Source organism: Arachis hypogaea, chromosome 11, assembly GCF_003086295.3.
Source record: "Arachis hypogaea cultivar Tifrunner chromosome 11, arahy.Tifrunner.gnm2.J5K5, whole genome shotgun sequence".
NCBI lineage: Eukaryota > Viridiplantae > Streptophyta > Magnoliopsida > Fabales > Fabaceae > Arachis > Arachis hypogaea.
In genome coordinates this window covers 148,032,630-148,048,399 of record NC_092046.1, presented here as the reverse complement: position 1 = coordinate 148,048,399, position 15,770 = coordinate 148,032,630, and positions in this window count along the sequence as shown.

The following is a 15,770-nucleotide window of genomic DNA, read 5'->3' as shown; positions in this document are numbered from 1 at the left end:
CATGTGAAGTCGACTGCAGGTGAGTTTCTGCCCATTAAAGTATTAAACAGTTTCATGGGGGTTGTTTTTGTTTCAGATCCGGGTTTTAATTTCTTTGTTGGGTGGTTATCTAACTTGGCCTCTATATCTATATGAATTTATTACGTTTTACTAGAATATTACAAAAATTAATCAATAATCAATTAATAACAAATTTATATATTTGTAAAATTAAAATTATATATTTAAAATAAAAAATTACGCACGCATTCTATAATTTGTATTGCTTATATGTTATTGTTTCTTTGTATTTATTCAATATTTGTATATATTTAACATGTTTTTTATAATAAATTTAAATACTCATCATATAAAATATTTTATATAATCATTTAATAAAATTTATTTATTTAGATTACATATTAAAAAATAACTTTAAAATTAATTATCTTTGATGATATAATAATACATAATTATCATAGCTTAGTCATCATAATATAATTATATTATATATATATATATATATATATATATATATATATATTTCCAAGTAGTGTTGTAAAATTATTTTTAAATTATACTTAATTTCACGTATTTGTTAATAATTATATATTTAACTAAAATAACATATAAGAAAATGATATATATTCGGTTATTAGAGAAGGAGTCCAAAAATAAAAGAGAAAAAGATATAAATTCGGTATTAAAAATATTTTGTAGGCGTGGACACTGGATACATAAATTATACATTATTGTATACAATTGGGAATCATTATTATTGGTGTGCCTGCTCATAAAGAATTTTCTATTATATACTGACCATCGTTCATGTGGTCCTTCCTTGTTTCTTTCTTATTTTTGGGCGGTCCTTCTAATAATGATGTCATGAAAATCATTGCGTTCTTTTTTTCCTCTAGTTTACTAAATTAGTATGTATTTATTAATATAAAAATAATAAAATAATAATAATCCGGAAAAGAGGAGAAATATAAATATAAACAGAAAGGAGTAGTATTTGACTTATATATATTTTAACAAAAATACTTTGTTGTGTATTTAAAATTAAATATTAAATTACTCATCATATATTTGTATATAAATATATAATTTAATATAATATATATTTTATATTTTAATATATATTTTATATTATGATTGATTTTAGTATATAATTAATATGATTGATATTTTAAATATGATAATTTATATAGTTTTACTTTACAATATGTTTAATTTTTTATTTTGCATGCAATCTTACAATATGGGCCATAATAGTAACAGAAAACAGCTGAAAAAGGAAATTTCCATATATGTATCATTTATGTTATGCCTCCCTTTTAATTTGCTGAATTTTTTTTTGACTAAATAGAAAAGAAAAAAAAAAAGAGACAAAATCAAATTTATTGGCTAGGGTCATATCTAAATCTATTAGATGTTGAAGTTCACTTCATTGTTAGCTCCAATTCGAGTAAATGTCCGCGACAGAAGCAGCTGCATTAGACATACAATCTGCAATACTATTTGCATTCCTCTGAATTAAAAGAATAGAGACTCTCCAATTCCAATTCATAACCTCTTGTATATGCTTTGCCAAATTTTATTCCGAAATATCCTTACCAAGCATTCTTTGGTTTACCAAGAAAAGAGCTTTTAAACAGTCTGTTTCACAAATAATCTCACCAAATCCACTCTCCCAATCAAGAAGTAAACTTCTCCAAATTGCATACAATTCAGCAAAAAGAATACTGCACACTTCGACTTTCTCAGTGCAACTTTTCAACCAACATCTATCAGGATTGCGAATGATACAACCAAAACCAGCATAGCCAAAAAGAGCAAAATAACTAGTATCACAATTCAATTTAACAGAATGAGCTGAATTGTTTTACGTTGATTTTATAAGTTTAAATTTGTATTTAAAAAGAATAAATTATTAAAATAGTTTTTAAACGACAAATAAAATTCAGAAAAATTTAAAAGTGTGACAAAAAGAACTAAATATTAAATATATATTCTAAAAAAAATTTTAAAAATAATATTTTGCAGGTATTATTAGAAAAATAAATTTTTTTTACTCTCAAAATTTGATAATTTTATAACAAAATTGAGGAGCATTTTTGTGAGCTGACAAAATAAGTTAAATACATTTTTTGTGGTTTAACCAAATAATATTTATGATAGTTGAGTTGAATCAATGATTCGTTCCAAACCTGTTCAAAATGTGAACCAACTAGCTAGAACTCTAGTTCCAATGGTGCATGGAATTGATGCAAGTGATGAAGAATATAATGAGTAATAAGAAAAGCAAATTTGTATATCTTTGTGTGTGGAAGCAGCAAAGTTGATAGCAAAATCAAGGGTTAGACAGATCTAGATCTGAGTAAAAGCTCAATCGCTTGTCTATTCAAACTTTCGCACTTTTTTCCTTTTCTTTTTCCATTTTACTGGAAATCCATACCTTTACTTTACAGTAAGAAATTAAAAATGTTTTATTCTACAAATTAAATAAATGTTATGTTTAACATTTTAACAAAAACAATAACATTACTAACATTGTGTTAGAGCAACTCTAATGAGATCTTTTTTAGGTATCAATTTTAATTTTATAGTAACTGAATCATTTTAAATTAAAATTTATATTAAATGCAATCTTTAAAATGATACTGATATTATTAAGAAAATATGATATAATTTAAAAAAAAACTAGTAAAATGTTATTATTTGTATATTTATTAAATCTATTAAATAAACATTATAATTTTGTTATGTAATGTTAAATTGAAATGAAACCAACCATTAGAATGACGAATTTTATATAGAGACTTTGTAAATGTAATTATTTTTTATAAATGTAATTAATTAATAAAATTTTTTTAAATATGATAGACTCTAGCATAAAATATTAAATTAGTCTCCTACGTTTAGGCGTAATCCTGTTTTGGTTCTTAAAGTTTAAAGTATCCTATTTGAATAAAAAAAAAGCTTCATTTAGTTTCAATGTAGTCATACCGTGAGGTCAAAGTTAAATAATTAATGGATTGTCCTATATGACAGCAGTACAATAACAAGGTCGATAATCTGGAGAACAAGTAGAAATTCCAGAGGCACAAAATCAACTGTAAATGCATCAATACATTTATTTACCATTTTTCTTACAATTTAAATAAAATATTTTCTATAAAACTAAGGAAAATAATAAATAAATATATTGATACATCCATGGTTATTTTTTGCCTTTGAAACTTGTACTTATTCTCTAGATTATCGATCTTATTCTTGTACTGCTGTCATGGAGGACATTTCGTTAATTATTTAACTTTGACCTCACGGTGGGACTACATTAAACCTAAATGAAATTTTTTTAGATTCAAATAAAATACTTTAAACCTTAAGAACCAAGACAAGATTATGCTCAAATATAATGGATGAATTTAATACTTTATCCTAAACTCTATTAACTAATAAATTAAGAAGGAATTTAAAAGAAAAACTAAACTTTCACTATAAAAAGACTAAAATATTTATTTATAAAAAATAAAGGGCCCATTAGTGTTTGGACCCCCTGATGGTTATACAAATTATCTCTCTCTTATCATATTTTTTGATTGTCAATCATGAGTTTGGAACAATCTGCCTTCCCCCACACTACCCCTCTTTCCATTCTGTAATAATCATGGATCAAATAAACTCTCTCTCTATATATATATATATATATTTTTTTTTTTGCAAATTAAGTGGCCAAACAGGGAATTGTCTTATCAGAAAGGATTCTAATGTCATGTATGTATTAGTGTAATTGTGTTATCTCATTAAAAAGAATAAACTTAATTAGTAACTTATGTAAAATAAGAAAATTAAAATATCGTATCAGAAATATCTACAAACTCCTCCAATCAAAAGTCCCGATGGTACTCGTAAATCGTAATCCTCACATCTGGCTTTTAAAAGATCCAACCTCCAATGATAATGATCGTGAGTCTATAGTGGACATGGCAACTATATTTAATTGCACATGAATACACTGTTAAAGGATTGGAAGAGTTTTAAGTGTATCGAAAATATCGGTGTTCTAATTATTTTAACTGTTGATTTAAATTGTAAAAAATATATATAATATATATTAATTGAAATTAACGGTTACAATATCTGGAACACCAATATTCTTGGTATACTTAAAATTTGTCTTAAAAGATTATTCAACATTCAATAATGCAGAATCTTTAGCTAACAGTAACTATTTTTTTAGAAAAAAGTTTAATATTATGAAATATTTCTTTTAAAAAATTAAATTAATAGAAAAGATAAGTAAATATATTTTTATTTTACTTATACTAATTTTTTTTGGATAACAGGAATTAAATTATAGAAGTTTTAGTTTTATGAAAAAAATTTAAATTAATAATAAAATAAGATATTAAATAATTATATCTCTTATATTTAAAAGAGTTCAATTTTAATATACTAATAATATAAAATATTTTATACGTTTGTTTAATTATATTTATTTTTTTATAATAATTTACATAATTAATATAAAAATTAATTATTTTTACTGATATAATATTATATAATTAAATATATGTATAAAACTGTTTTAGATTTACAGTATTTCAAAAATAAATGTATCTAACAGTAGTAAGTGTATCTAACACAATTTTACCATGGCATTTAAACCAAGTCCATATATGGTACTTGCTATATTTTTTGGTAGGTGATGATTTAGTTCTGTTGTGGTAAACAAAAATAAAATTAGGTAAAATTCCAGCTACCCTCTTTTGTCTCCACATAAATTTTTCATTCCTTGGCAATCCTTCTGATGGTTGAAGAATCATAGTGTTTATAACACAGCCGACAGTATCATATATATACTTTTTTTTTTTCAACTCTGATAATAATTTGTTTTTCTTATTTCCTCTTAAAGCTCCAAAAAATAGAAAACAATAAACTAAATACATCCTTAAATTCTTCTTTTTCATGGAAAAAAAAATTATAAATCATACTACGCATTCAATTCATTTTCACAACCAAATCTAATTAAGTTGATTCAAACTCAACAAAAATTAAATTCATCAGTGAGAACGTGAATACACGTTTTAATTACGTGAACGTTTTTGTGTTTCTCTTCTTCTCCTCCTCCTCCTTCTTCTTCTCCTTCTTCTCTTTTTTCGCGTTCCTTATTTTTCTTTTTCGTGTGTTTCCTTCTCATCGTGCTTTCTTTTATTGCTGTGGCTACGTTTTTTCTTTTCCTCTTCCTCTTCCTAATGATTTTGCAGCATTATGCGTTTCTTCTTTTTATTTGTTTGATTTTTTTTTGTTTTTATTCTTGTTAAGAGAGTAAAGCCAGAAGAATAATGAAAAGGTAAAAGAAGAAGAAAAAGATGAACAAAAAAAAAGAAAAAGAAGATAATAATAATGATGAAGAAGAAGATGGACGGGGAGTTTTGAGTTCGGTGCCTTTTATATTTGAATTTCGGTGCATTCTTGATTTAATTTTAGTGCATTCTGGTCTTAACTTGTTTTAAACTGAGTTTGTCTGTGTGTCGTCATCATTAAGAAATTTCGGTGTATTCTGGATTTGAACTTTTATACAAATAAAAAGAAGACAACGATGATGACAATAACAATAATGATGATATTCATGATGATGAAGGAGGAGGAAAAGGAAGGAGGAGATCGAAGAAATTCAAATGAGAAAAGAAAGACGGGGAGGAGAAGATGGAGGTGGTAGTGTGGTGGTGGTGACGACGACAACGACGGAGAAAGATGAGAAAAAAAAAACAGGAGGAGGAGGAGAAGAAGAAGACAATGATGATAATGAAGAAGAATAAGAAGGAGGAGGAGCAAGAGTTTTGAGTTATCATTAAGTAATTTCGATGCATTTTGAATTTAATTTTGGAGCATTCTGGATTTAATTTCGGTGCATTCTGATTTGAATTTATTTTGAACTGAGTTTGTTTGGGTATCGTCATCATTAAGAAATTTCATTGCATTTTGGATTTAAACTGTTGTACATATAAGAAGAAGATAACGATAACGATAGCGATGCTGATAATAATGATGATGGAGGAAGAGAAGAAAAAAGAAGGAGGAGATCAAAAAAATTCAAATAAGAAAAAAAAGAGGAGGAGAATGAGGAAAAGATAGAGATGGTGATGGTGACAACGATGATAATGCAAGAGAAAGATAAGGAAAAAAGAGGAGAAGGAGAAGGAGAAGAAGAAGAAGAACGCAGAGAAATTTAAGAAAAAAAACGAAGTTCGCAGAAAAAGAAGCCGTCAAAAGGTAATTACATATAGTGGCGTATTTAGTCAAAAGGTAATTAGAGATAATGGCGCGTGAATATCAATTAAGTTATACGAACTTGATTGGACTTTGTTGGATAATTAACTTAATTGTACAGCATTATTCAAAAAATATATGTGAAAGAAAACATATCATAGGTAGATTTTGTTTAAGAGAAAGTCTAAAGGGCAGCACTTTTATTAAAATTTGGCCAACACTTAACCATAAAAAAAATGAGTAATCCCACACCATTAAATAAAATCTTACACAATTAAAAACACTAATGATAATTAATTAATGGCTACAACTCACAAAATTTGCTGGTAGCAAGCACTCCTCTTTGTTCAAATACAACGTAATATAATGCACTCTAATTATTCTATGATTTCATTAATGATAATACTAATTAATAATCAAAGAATTGAAGGCGGTTTTTTTTTTTAAAATAAAAAAAACTCAACACATTAAAGTGGAACAACAAATAAACCAAACACAACAAAAGGCAAACCCAACACAAAAGATTAATCCCCTGTCATTTCTGACATTGCCATCAATAACCAAAAGGATTAATATCAGTCCATTGTTTATAGCTCAAAAACGTCCTTCTTTGTATGAGCTCAACACCTGTTTCTTTAGTGTTGAAAATTCAGTCATTGCGTTCCAACCATATGTTCCAAATCACTGCAAAGAACCCAATAAACTACATCTTCTGCTCCTCTTTTTTTATGAAACATACTAATTCAACTCTCAAAAAATTCTTTCACGGTTTCAGGAATAGTCCAAACTCTATCAAAACACCTCAACCAAGCGCACCATACTTACTAAGTAAACTCACAAAAGAGAAATAAATAATGGACAAATTTCATCTCCTTTTTACACAGCATATATATATATATATTGTCATTCTGATGAATAATGCCTAACCTACTCAACTTCTCTTTAGTATTCACCTTACCAATTAGAACAAACCATCCAAAAAGCTCAATTCTGGGAGGTACCAACCCTCTCCAAATTGAACTTGTGAAATTGTAACTCATAACCTCTTTGGAAAGAGTCTCCAATTGCAATGCCTGCACAAAAGAGTTAGTAGAAAAAATACCTTTATTATCAAATTTTCAAACAACATTATCCTCTTTATCAGTTGATAGCTTCATTGACTTTAACCTATCATGAAGTTGATGAATAAGTTTCAACTCTTATTGGAACAACTCGCTCTTCCAATGGAAATTCCATATCCACTCCAACCCATCCCAAAACTCAGCCACAATCTCCTATGACAGATCCTTATTGGTTTGAAATAGAGAAGACCATTGGAAAACTCCCTTTCAAATGACCACCTTAAACCCAATTATCTTCTCAAAAAAGAGTTCTTCTTCCATTCTCTACTTCTATCGCCATCCGACTACTAATTTTTTCTTTTACCTATTATTTTTTTATATTCAACTGACAGATATTTTTTCACAGACATATTTTTATCGGTACAGTCTGATTTGTTAACATCACATTTAGGTTCATATTGTTACAAGAACAAACAATTTTCTTTTATAAAAGACAACCCTCCTTTTAAAATTGTCACTATCACTTAAACAAAAACACTATGTTCTGCATCTCCGACCTCAAACTCCGGCCTTTTTCGATGAAGGCGGATTTTTTATTTGTACAAAATCAACATCAAAGTTTTCTCATCATCAAACATATTTATTTATTAATCGCTTCCAAGTCTTATCCAAATTATGATAATAATTAAAGTAAATAGTACACTATGGTGATATCACAATAATAATGCAATGGCATAAATTAAAGAAAATTAAATAAACCCAGCTTATTATCTTCATTCCTCAAGAGACTAATTAAGAAACGGCCAAGATTAGGAGCACCGAAAATTAATGTGGGGTATGCCCTATGACTACAAGATCACTCTATCATTTGCATTTATACTATTGCTAAATAAATTAGTAACATAATTAGCACCTTATTATCTTTTAATTTAATATTGATAAGAGAAAGTGAGGACTGCTTTTTTTGGTTTTCAGTGAACACCACCACGCTGTTGTTCTTTTTTTTTATTTTTCTTTCTAATTGCTCGTTCCTACACAGACAAGCACAAGCATGCATATACGATCGATATATAATTATATAAAAAACTGAGCAAATAATAAAAATGCTTGATAAGCTTGTTACATAATTGGACCTAGCTAGTTCATCTTTATATTTTGTGCCATATGTATGGAGCTTCATTTTTTTAATTATTATATTGGCTTTCTAATATTGTATTTATTCATTAGGCTTAGATACCACCTTATTATTGGTCCATCCCCCAAAGCCACTTGCACGTTGCAAATTGAAAAATCATATATACCATAGAATAATTCGACGTAATAATAGTACTGTCAAATATCTATGAATATCTTATAAATTGACTCATATCTGCTTCCAATTACTCAAATTTTTCGTTCCACTCCCTAATCAATTTCGTGGCTATTGATTGATATAAGAAGATATTTTAATTCCTTTCAATTAGTCCACAACATTTTTCATTCATATATACAATAAGACCGGGGTTTGATTCCCCACAATTGGCAAAGAAAAATTAGCGGTTTAGGATCAGATTCATACATACATAAATTCAAAAAAATATATATATATATAAAGCAAGATGCATATTATTGAAGTGAGTGCGGCTTTGAGATAGATACCATCACAAACTATATAGTATATATTGCTACTAGAAATAGAGAATAAGGTCAAAAAGTGTAATAAGATGAAGACATTATTGATGCCAACAACACAATAACGCAATCACGTGAATTATGATGAGACATATATATAGTCCTCACTGCATGCACAGTATAGTCATTATCATCCTTATCTCATCTTAAACAGTCTTATTTTCTCTTCTTTATTACCTTATGTCTCTCACTGTAAACATTATCTAAAACATGATTTTGGGACTATAAATAGAAGTACTTAATTCAATAAAGTTTAGGATAGAAGTTTCGTTCTTCAATTCCAATAATGAAGGAATTGCTTTTTTTTTTATTTTTGCTTAGTCACGATATCTTCCAACTTGACGGATCAATGACTAATCTGTCGCGAATCTTAGCTCCATTTAAGGGTTTGTCACTGGCCAGTGAATTACTGCCTGCACAAGGCAGGATTTGAAACCTCGACACTTGCTTAAGTAGATAAGTGAGCTGATCACTCGACCGATCCAAGTTGGTTAGGAATTGATTCTTATATTATTCCAGCTTTTTTTTTTTTTTTTGTCTTGCATTATTGAAGCTTTCAAGATGAAGTTCATTTCCTTCTTCTTTTTTTTGGCGTAAGCTGTTCATCCATTAAGTTCAACCCAATCAAAGTGTTTAAAAGAGCTGATGTTGGGCTTAAAGTCAATAAAGCCCATTAGACCGTTTTTCTCGAAAGTTTCTTAAGCAGGGAGGGTACTGACCAAAAAAAAAAAAGCAGGGAGGGTAGTAATTTTTTTTGCTGAATTATGAAATGAAATTCTTATTACAAATTGGGCTGTTTTTCTACATTATCCATGTAGTGGAATGGGCTTTCATCTAATATGGAAATAAATATGGGCTTTAACTTTACATTAATTGGGCCATGTTGGGTTTGTAAGGGCTTTGCAATTAACTTTTATTACTTTTGAAGTGATAAATAATTCAGTTCTTTAATTAGTATCTCGTCCCTAGTTATTCGATGGACCAATGTATAATCCTTTTCATTAATCAATAATATGATTTACTTTTACCCAAAAAAAAATTCAGCTCCTTTAAAAAGAAGAAGAAATATTATTATAAATTTTCGCATAAAATTTAACTTATTTAAGTGGAACTAACGTCATTGTTCAAATATATATCAATAAGTCAGTGCCACGTTACAATTTTTTTTTTTTTTATGATATGTGCCAATATATTTTTTTTAATAAACAAAAGGGGAGCATGATACAGGCAATCTAATTCTGACATTTAAACCGCACGCTTCGCCGGAGAAGTGTTGTCAGAAAACACGTGAGGCTTCATAAGCATGATTATCAGAGTGTTAATAAATCGTCATTATAAATAATAATTCAGACTACAAGTTAAATACATTAAGTAATTTAAAAGAGAAACTTAGATTGATTGATATGCACAAGTTGCGGTGTCCTTTTATCACAGGACTTGCTTGTTCATACTTCATATCCCATAAGGCACCGGGTAAAATTATCAACAAATAAATTTTGATTTTTTATTTCAAAAATAAATATTGACTAATTAAAAATATAAAAATATTTTTTTTTAAAAAAATAAGATATTTAAATTTCTCTGAGGACTTTATTTATTTTTATATGTTTTGGACGAAAAAATTTTAATGTCTCACAATTTAAAAAAAAAATATTTTTATATTTTTAATTAATTAAAATTTATATGTCTATAAATTTAAAAGTCAAGAACCTATTTTCTTTTTCACATTATTATTATAGTAGTACTAGTAGACCTTTCATCAATATATTAACACAAAAAGGAAAACAAATCTATCAAATATATAGTTGGACAGAAACTATATATATATATATATAGCTCATATATATATATAGCTCCCTTTTTCCATTAAACAGAAAATTAATTGTTGTTAAATCTTGACTTATCTTCAAATATTTTTTACTAAGTAAAAGACAAATTTCAGTTCTTTATTTATTATATTATTTATCAATAATTTAAATTCAAGATTTAAAATTTACAGTATTTTATTTTTATTTTTATTTTTTACTTTTAATAACAAGTCCATTTTTGAAATAGTATTGTAATTTTTACTTTCTTTCGAAGTGCATTAACATTTATCGTTAAATGTACCGAAACATTTTATGGCAATATTAAAGAAAGGTGAAAACTCAGGTGCAGTCGACTTCACATGAAGTTGATATCTGAGAGCTGTTAGATAATTTGACTAATTTAACTAAATTTTTATCTCAAATATCAACTTCACATAAAGTCGACTTCATCTGAGTTTTGGGTTAAGGTGGGTTTTTGTATCTTCCTATGGCCGACATAAGTTGCTTGTTGGCAAGACATATGGGGTACGTAGATTGTGACTCAACTCAACCAAAAGAAAAAGTAAAATAAAATAAAAAAGCTATCACAAATAAAGAAAACAAAAAATGAGGTCCCCTACACACAAATTTAACAAACAAAAGGCAAAGAAAAAGAAAGGGAGGAGCTTTTTGCAGTTTTACATTTGACTATCATTTTGTTCCACTTGGAACTTTAGCCTTTTCGAGATTTAGCATGTGCCTGTCAACTTGGTTTGAACGCAAAATTATAATAAGCTAGGTTGTCAGAAATAATTACTAATTACAGATTAACATTTCAAATAGTAGTTAGGTGCAAATTTGTTATTACGGATGTTCATTGAGCTAAGTTTCACACCAACTATGCTGGATTATTAGGCGCATACATTATTATACGTTTATTAGGCCTTAGCTTTTACATTAAGTATTGTTAGACTCTGATATAGAATTTATATTAGATAAGAAAATTATAATTTGAGTACCTTTCACATGAATGTATAATCGTGATTTTTATTGTATGGTACCCGAAAAAAATTATGCTTCGTTCTTAATTTGTAGACCAAGGCTGCATTAGGTGAACAAGCAAGATCTTAATTAATTATTCAAGGCCAACACATGCACACAATTTTCATACTGTTATAGCTCTGACCTAGACTCTACTATTCCCTAAGCTCAAATAATGGAGTTAGAGATCGATAGAGTAATTATTTTAAAGGAAGGAATAATAGCCTAATAGGTGAAAACTCAGGTGCAGTCGACTTTACGTGAAGTTGATAGTTGAAAGTCATTAGATGAAAATTTAGTCAGATCAGTCAAATCATCTAACGACTCTCAGTTATCAACTTCACGTAAAGTCAACTGCACCTGAATTTTTACCGAAACAATAATGTTTAACTTTTGCTAAATAACCAACCAGGATACTAGCCAATTGCAATCAACTAATATATAGATGGCAAGAGAAGACCAACAAGAAAAAAAAATCTAAATCCACACACTGCAATTGCATTGTTGTTAGTAAAATACCCACACGTAATTGGCTCCAAGATCACTCACTCACATAAGTAATACTATAATATTTTTTTACTTCTCAAACTCACCAACACTCATAATACTAAGGAGAGAAGAGTTTCTAATATTTCAAAACATATTCATTTTATTTATGGAACACACATACAATACACAAGACATATGTGCCTTTATATAGGCAATGTTTCCTACTAAAAATAATAATTTATGAATCACAAATCAATTTTGTAATGACTACCATGCTATGAATTGTCTTCATGAATCTTCCTTCAACTTGCATTCATGTAGTTTCCATAATCTTTTAATTTAGGTTGCTTGGCCTCCAATTTCAATTCAATTTGATTTTGAATTTTTTTAATTCAATTTGATTTTAAATTCCTTCAATGTTGTAGAATGTTGTAGTTATACTACTCTCTTGAATGTTCTTAAAAAATCTTCAAACTTCCAACATGTTTCTAGCAATATCTAGCAAATTGATGATTATTGTATTCAAATAAAACTTTGCTTCTCCTTTGACCATTTTGACTTCAACACTCTTCATGAAGATTCTAGTGATGCAAGTTGATTTATAATGAATAACATTGCCTCCCTTAAATCAAGCTTGCAGAATTAATCATTCCAAGCATCTTTTTCAACTTGTAAAATAATTTTGTCTTCAACGGTTTTGTAAAGATATCTGCAACTTGTTCTTCAATGCTTTTGTAAAGACATCAATATGCTTCGATCTTCCATGGAATACTGGATTTTTGCAAAGTGCAATAGCTGACTTGTTATCGCAAAATATTGTTGTTGGAGTACTTTGTTTTTCGTTCAATTCCTCAAGAATTCTTCTAAGTTAAACTGCTTGCGTTGCACAACTTGCTGCTACTATATATTCTGCTTCTGCTGTAGAGAGTGCTACTACTGGTTGTTTCTTTGACGACCATGAAATGACACTAGATCCAAGATGAAATACAAACCCTGAGGTACTTTTTCTTGTTTCTATATCTCCAGCCCAATCACTATCAGTGTAACCAACAAGATTTACTTCTTTAGTATTTTCATAATAAATACCATCATTTAAAGTACCTTTGATATATCGAAGAATTCTTTTTGCCGCTTGCAAATGGTTGGAACAAGGATCCTCCATAAATCTGCTAAGCAAACCAACTCCAAATACAATATCTGGTCTAGTCGTAGTTAAGTACCTCAGACTTCCAATCAAGTTTTTGTAGTATGTGAAATTTACTGCTCTCCCTTTATCTTCTCTCAGCAACTTGAACTTCTCTTCGACTGGAGTAGGAACTGGCTTTGAATGTTCCATCTGAAATTTCTTCAAAATATCATTTTCATATTTCTTCTGCGAAATGAAAATGCCATCATCTTTTTGAACCACTTCAATTCCAAGAAAGTAAGACATTAAGCCCATATCTGTCATTTCAAAGTGCTTTATCATAGCCTCCCTGAATTGTGTAATTATCTTCAAATTGTTGCTAGTAAAGATTAAATCATCAACATAAAGACACACTATCAAGATATCTCCAGGTTCAACGAACTTGATATAAAGCGTATGTTCAAACGGACATCTTCTGAGACCATTTTGAATAAAATAAGAATCAATCTTCTTGTACCACACTCTTGGTGCTTGCTTTAACCCGTACGAGGCTTTTTTCAACTTGTAAACTTTATCTTCTTCTCCAAGAACTTCATATCCTGCAAGTTGCTCAACATACACTTCTTCTTCTAAAGTGCCATTTAGAAATGCAGATTTAACATCCATTTGATATATCTTCCACTTATTTTGACCCGAGAGTGAAATAATCATACGAATAGTGTCTAATCTTGCAACAGGAGCAAATACTTCAAAATAATTGATACCTGACTTTTGCTTATATCCCTTAGCAACTAATCTTGCTTTGAAACAATCAACTTCACCGTTGGGTTTGTACTTAGTTTTGTAAATCCACTTTACTCCAATCGGCTTCTTATCTGTTGGTAAATCTGTCAGCTCCCATGTGTCATTCTTCTCAATGGCATGAATCTCCTCATCCATTGCTTTCTTCCAATTGTTGTCTTTAGAGGCTTCTTCAAAGTTCAATGGCTCACAATCTGAAAATAGAGCAAAGTTTATGATTTCTTTATCAGACGGATCGTTGTCATTGCCTACTTTATAATCTGCTAATCTCGCAGGTAGTCTCCGCTCTTTTTGAGGTCTTCTTAATGATTCTGGTTGTTCGGTTGTGTCAGGTTGTCTTTCTCGTCGAACGTCACGTCTCTGCTGATGATTACTTTCTTTGTTTCTGGATTGTACAACTTGTATGCTTTTGAGTCTGTGATATAGCCAATAAAGATACACTTCTCGCCTTTATCATCTAACTTCTTCCTTAATTGATCTGGTACGTGGGCATAAGCAATACACCCAAAGACTCTGAAATGATGAATGGAAGGCCGCTTTCCACTCCAAGCTTCCTCTGAAGTTTTATCACGAACACTTTTTGTTGGACACCTGTTTAAAATATGAACTGCTGTTGCGACTGCCTTTTCCCAAAATTCTTTAGGCATTTGTTTTGACTTAAGCATGCATCTGACCATATCCATGATGGTTCTGTTCTTTCTTTCAGCAACTCCATTTTGTTAAGGAGTGTATTTAGTTGATAGTTGGTGTTGAATTCCGAGTTGTTTAAAGTATTCTGAACACGCAAGATATTCTGTTTCTCTGTCTGTTCTGAGAATTTTGATTTTACAGCCACTTTGTTTTTTGACAAACGCCTTGAATGTCTTAAAGACATCACATGCTTCCGATTTCTGCTTCAGTAAGTATACCCATGTATATCTACTAAAATCATCAACAAAAGTGATAAAATACCTGCTACCACCGTTACTTGGAACTTCTACAGAACAGAGATCTGAATGCACAATTTCAAGTAATCTTCTGGCTCTCCATGACTTTCCTATAGGAAATGGATCTCTGTGCTTCTTTCCCAGTTGACAAATCTCACAAACACAATTGGGAATATGAATCCGTAGTAGACCAGAAACAAGTCCTTTTCTTGACAAGTAGTTTAAGCCAAAAAAATGAAAATGCCCAAACCGCAAATGCCACAACCAATTATCATCAAGTATCACAGAACTCATGCAAGAGGGATTAACATGTTGAATTTTTAATGGAAACATTCTGTTGGAAGTCATCTTTGCTTTATCTATGAACCTTCTGTTGTTGTCAAACACAGTGCAATATCCATGATAAGTTATCATCTTATATTCCTTCTCAGATAATTGCCCCATACTCAATAAATTGTAATCAAGTTCAGGAGCATAGAAAACATCAGAAATATAACTCAGAGAACCATCCTTCAATCTAATTGGTATGTACCCTTTTCCTTCAATAGGGATCTTTGTACTATTACCAAACTTCAATAATAGTTTAACTGAATCATCTAGAGAAGAAAAT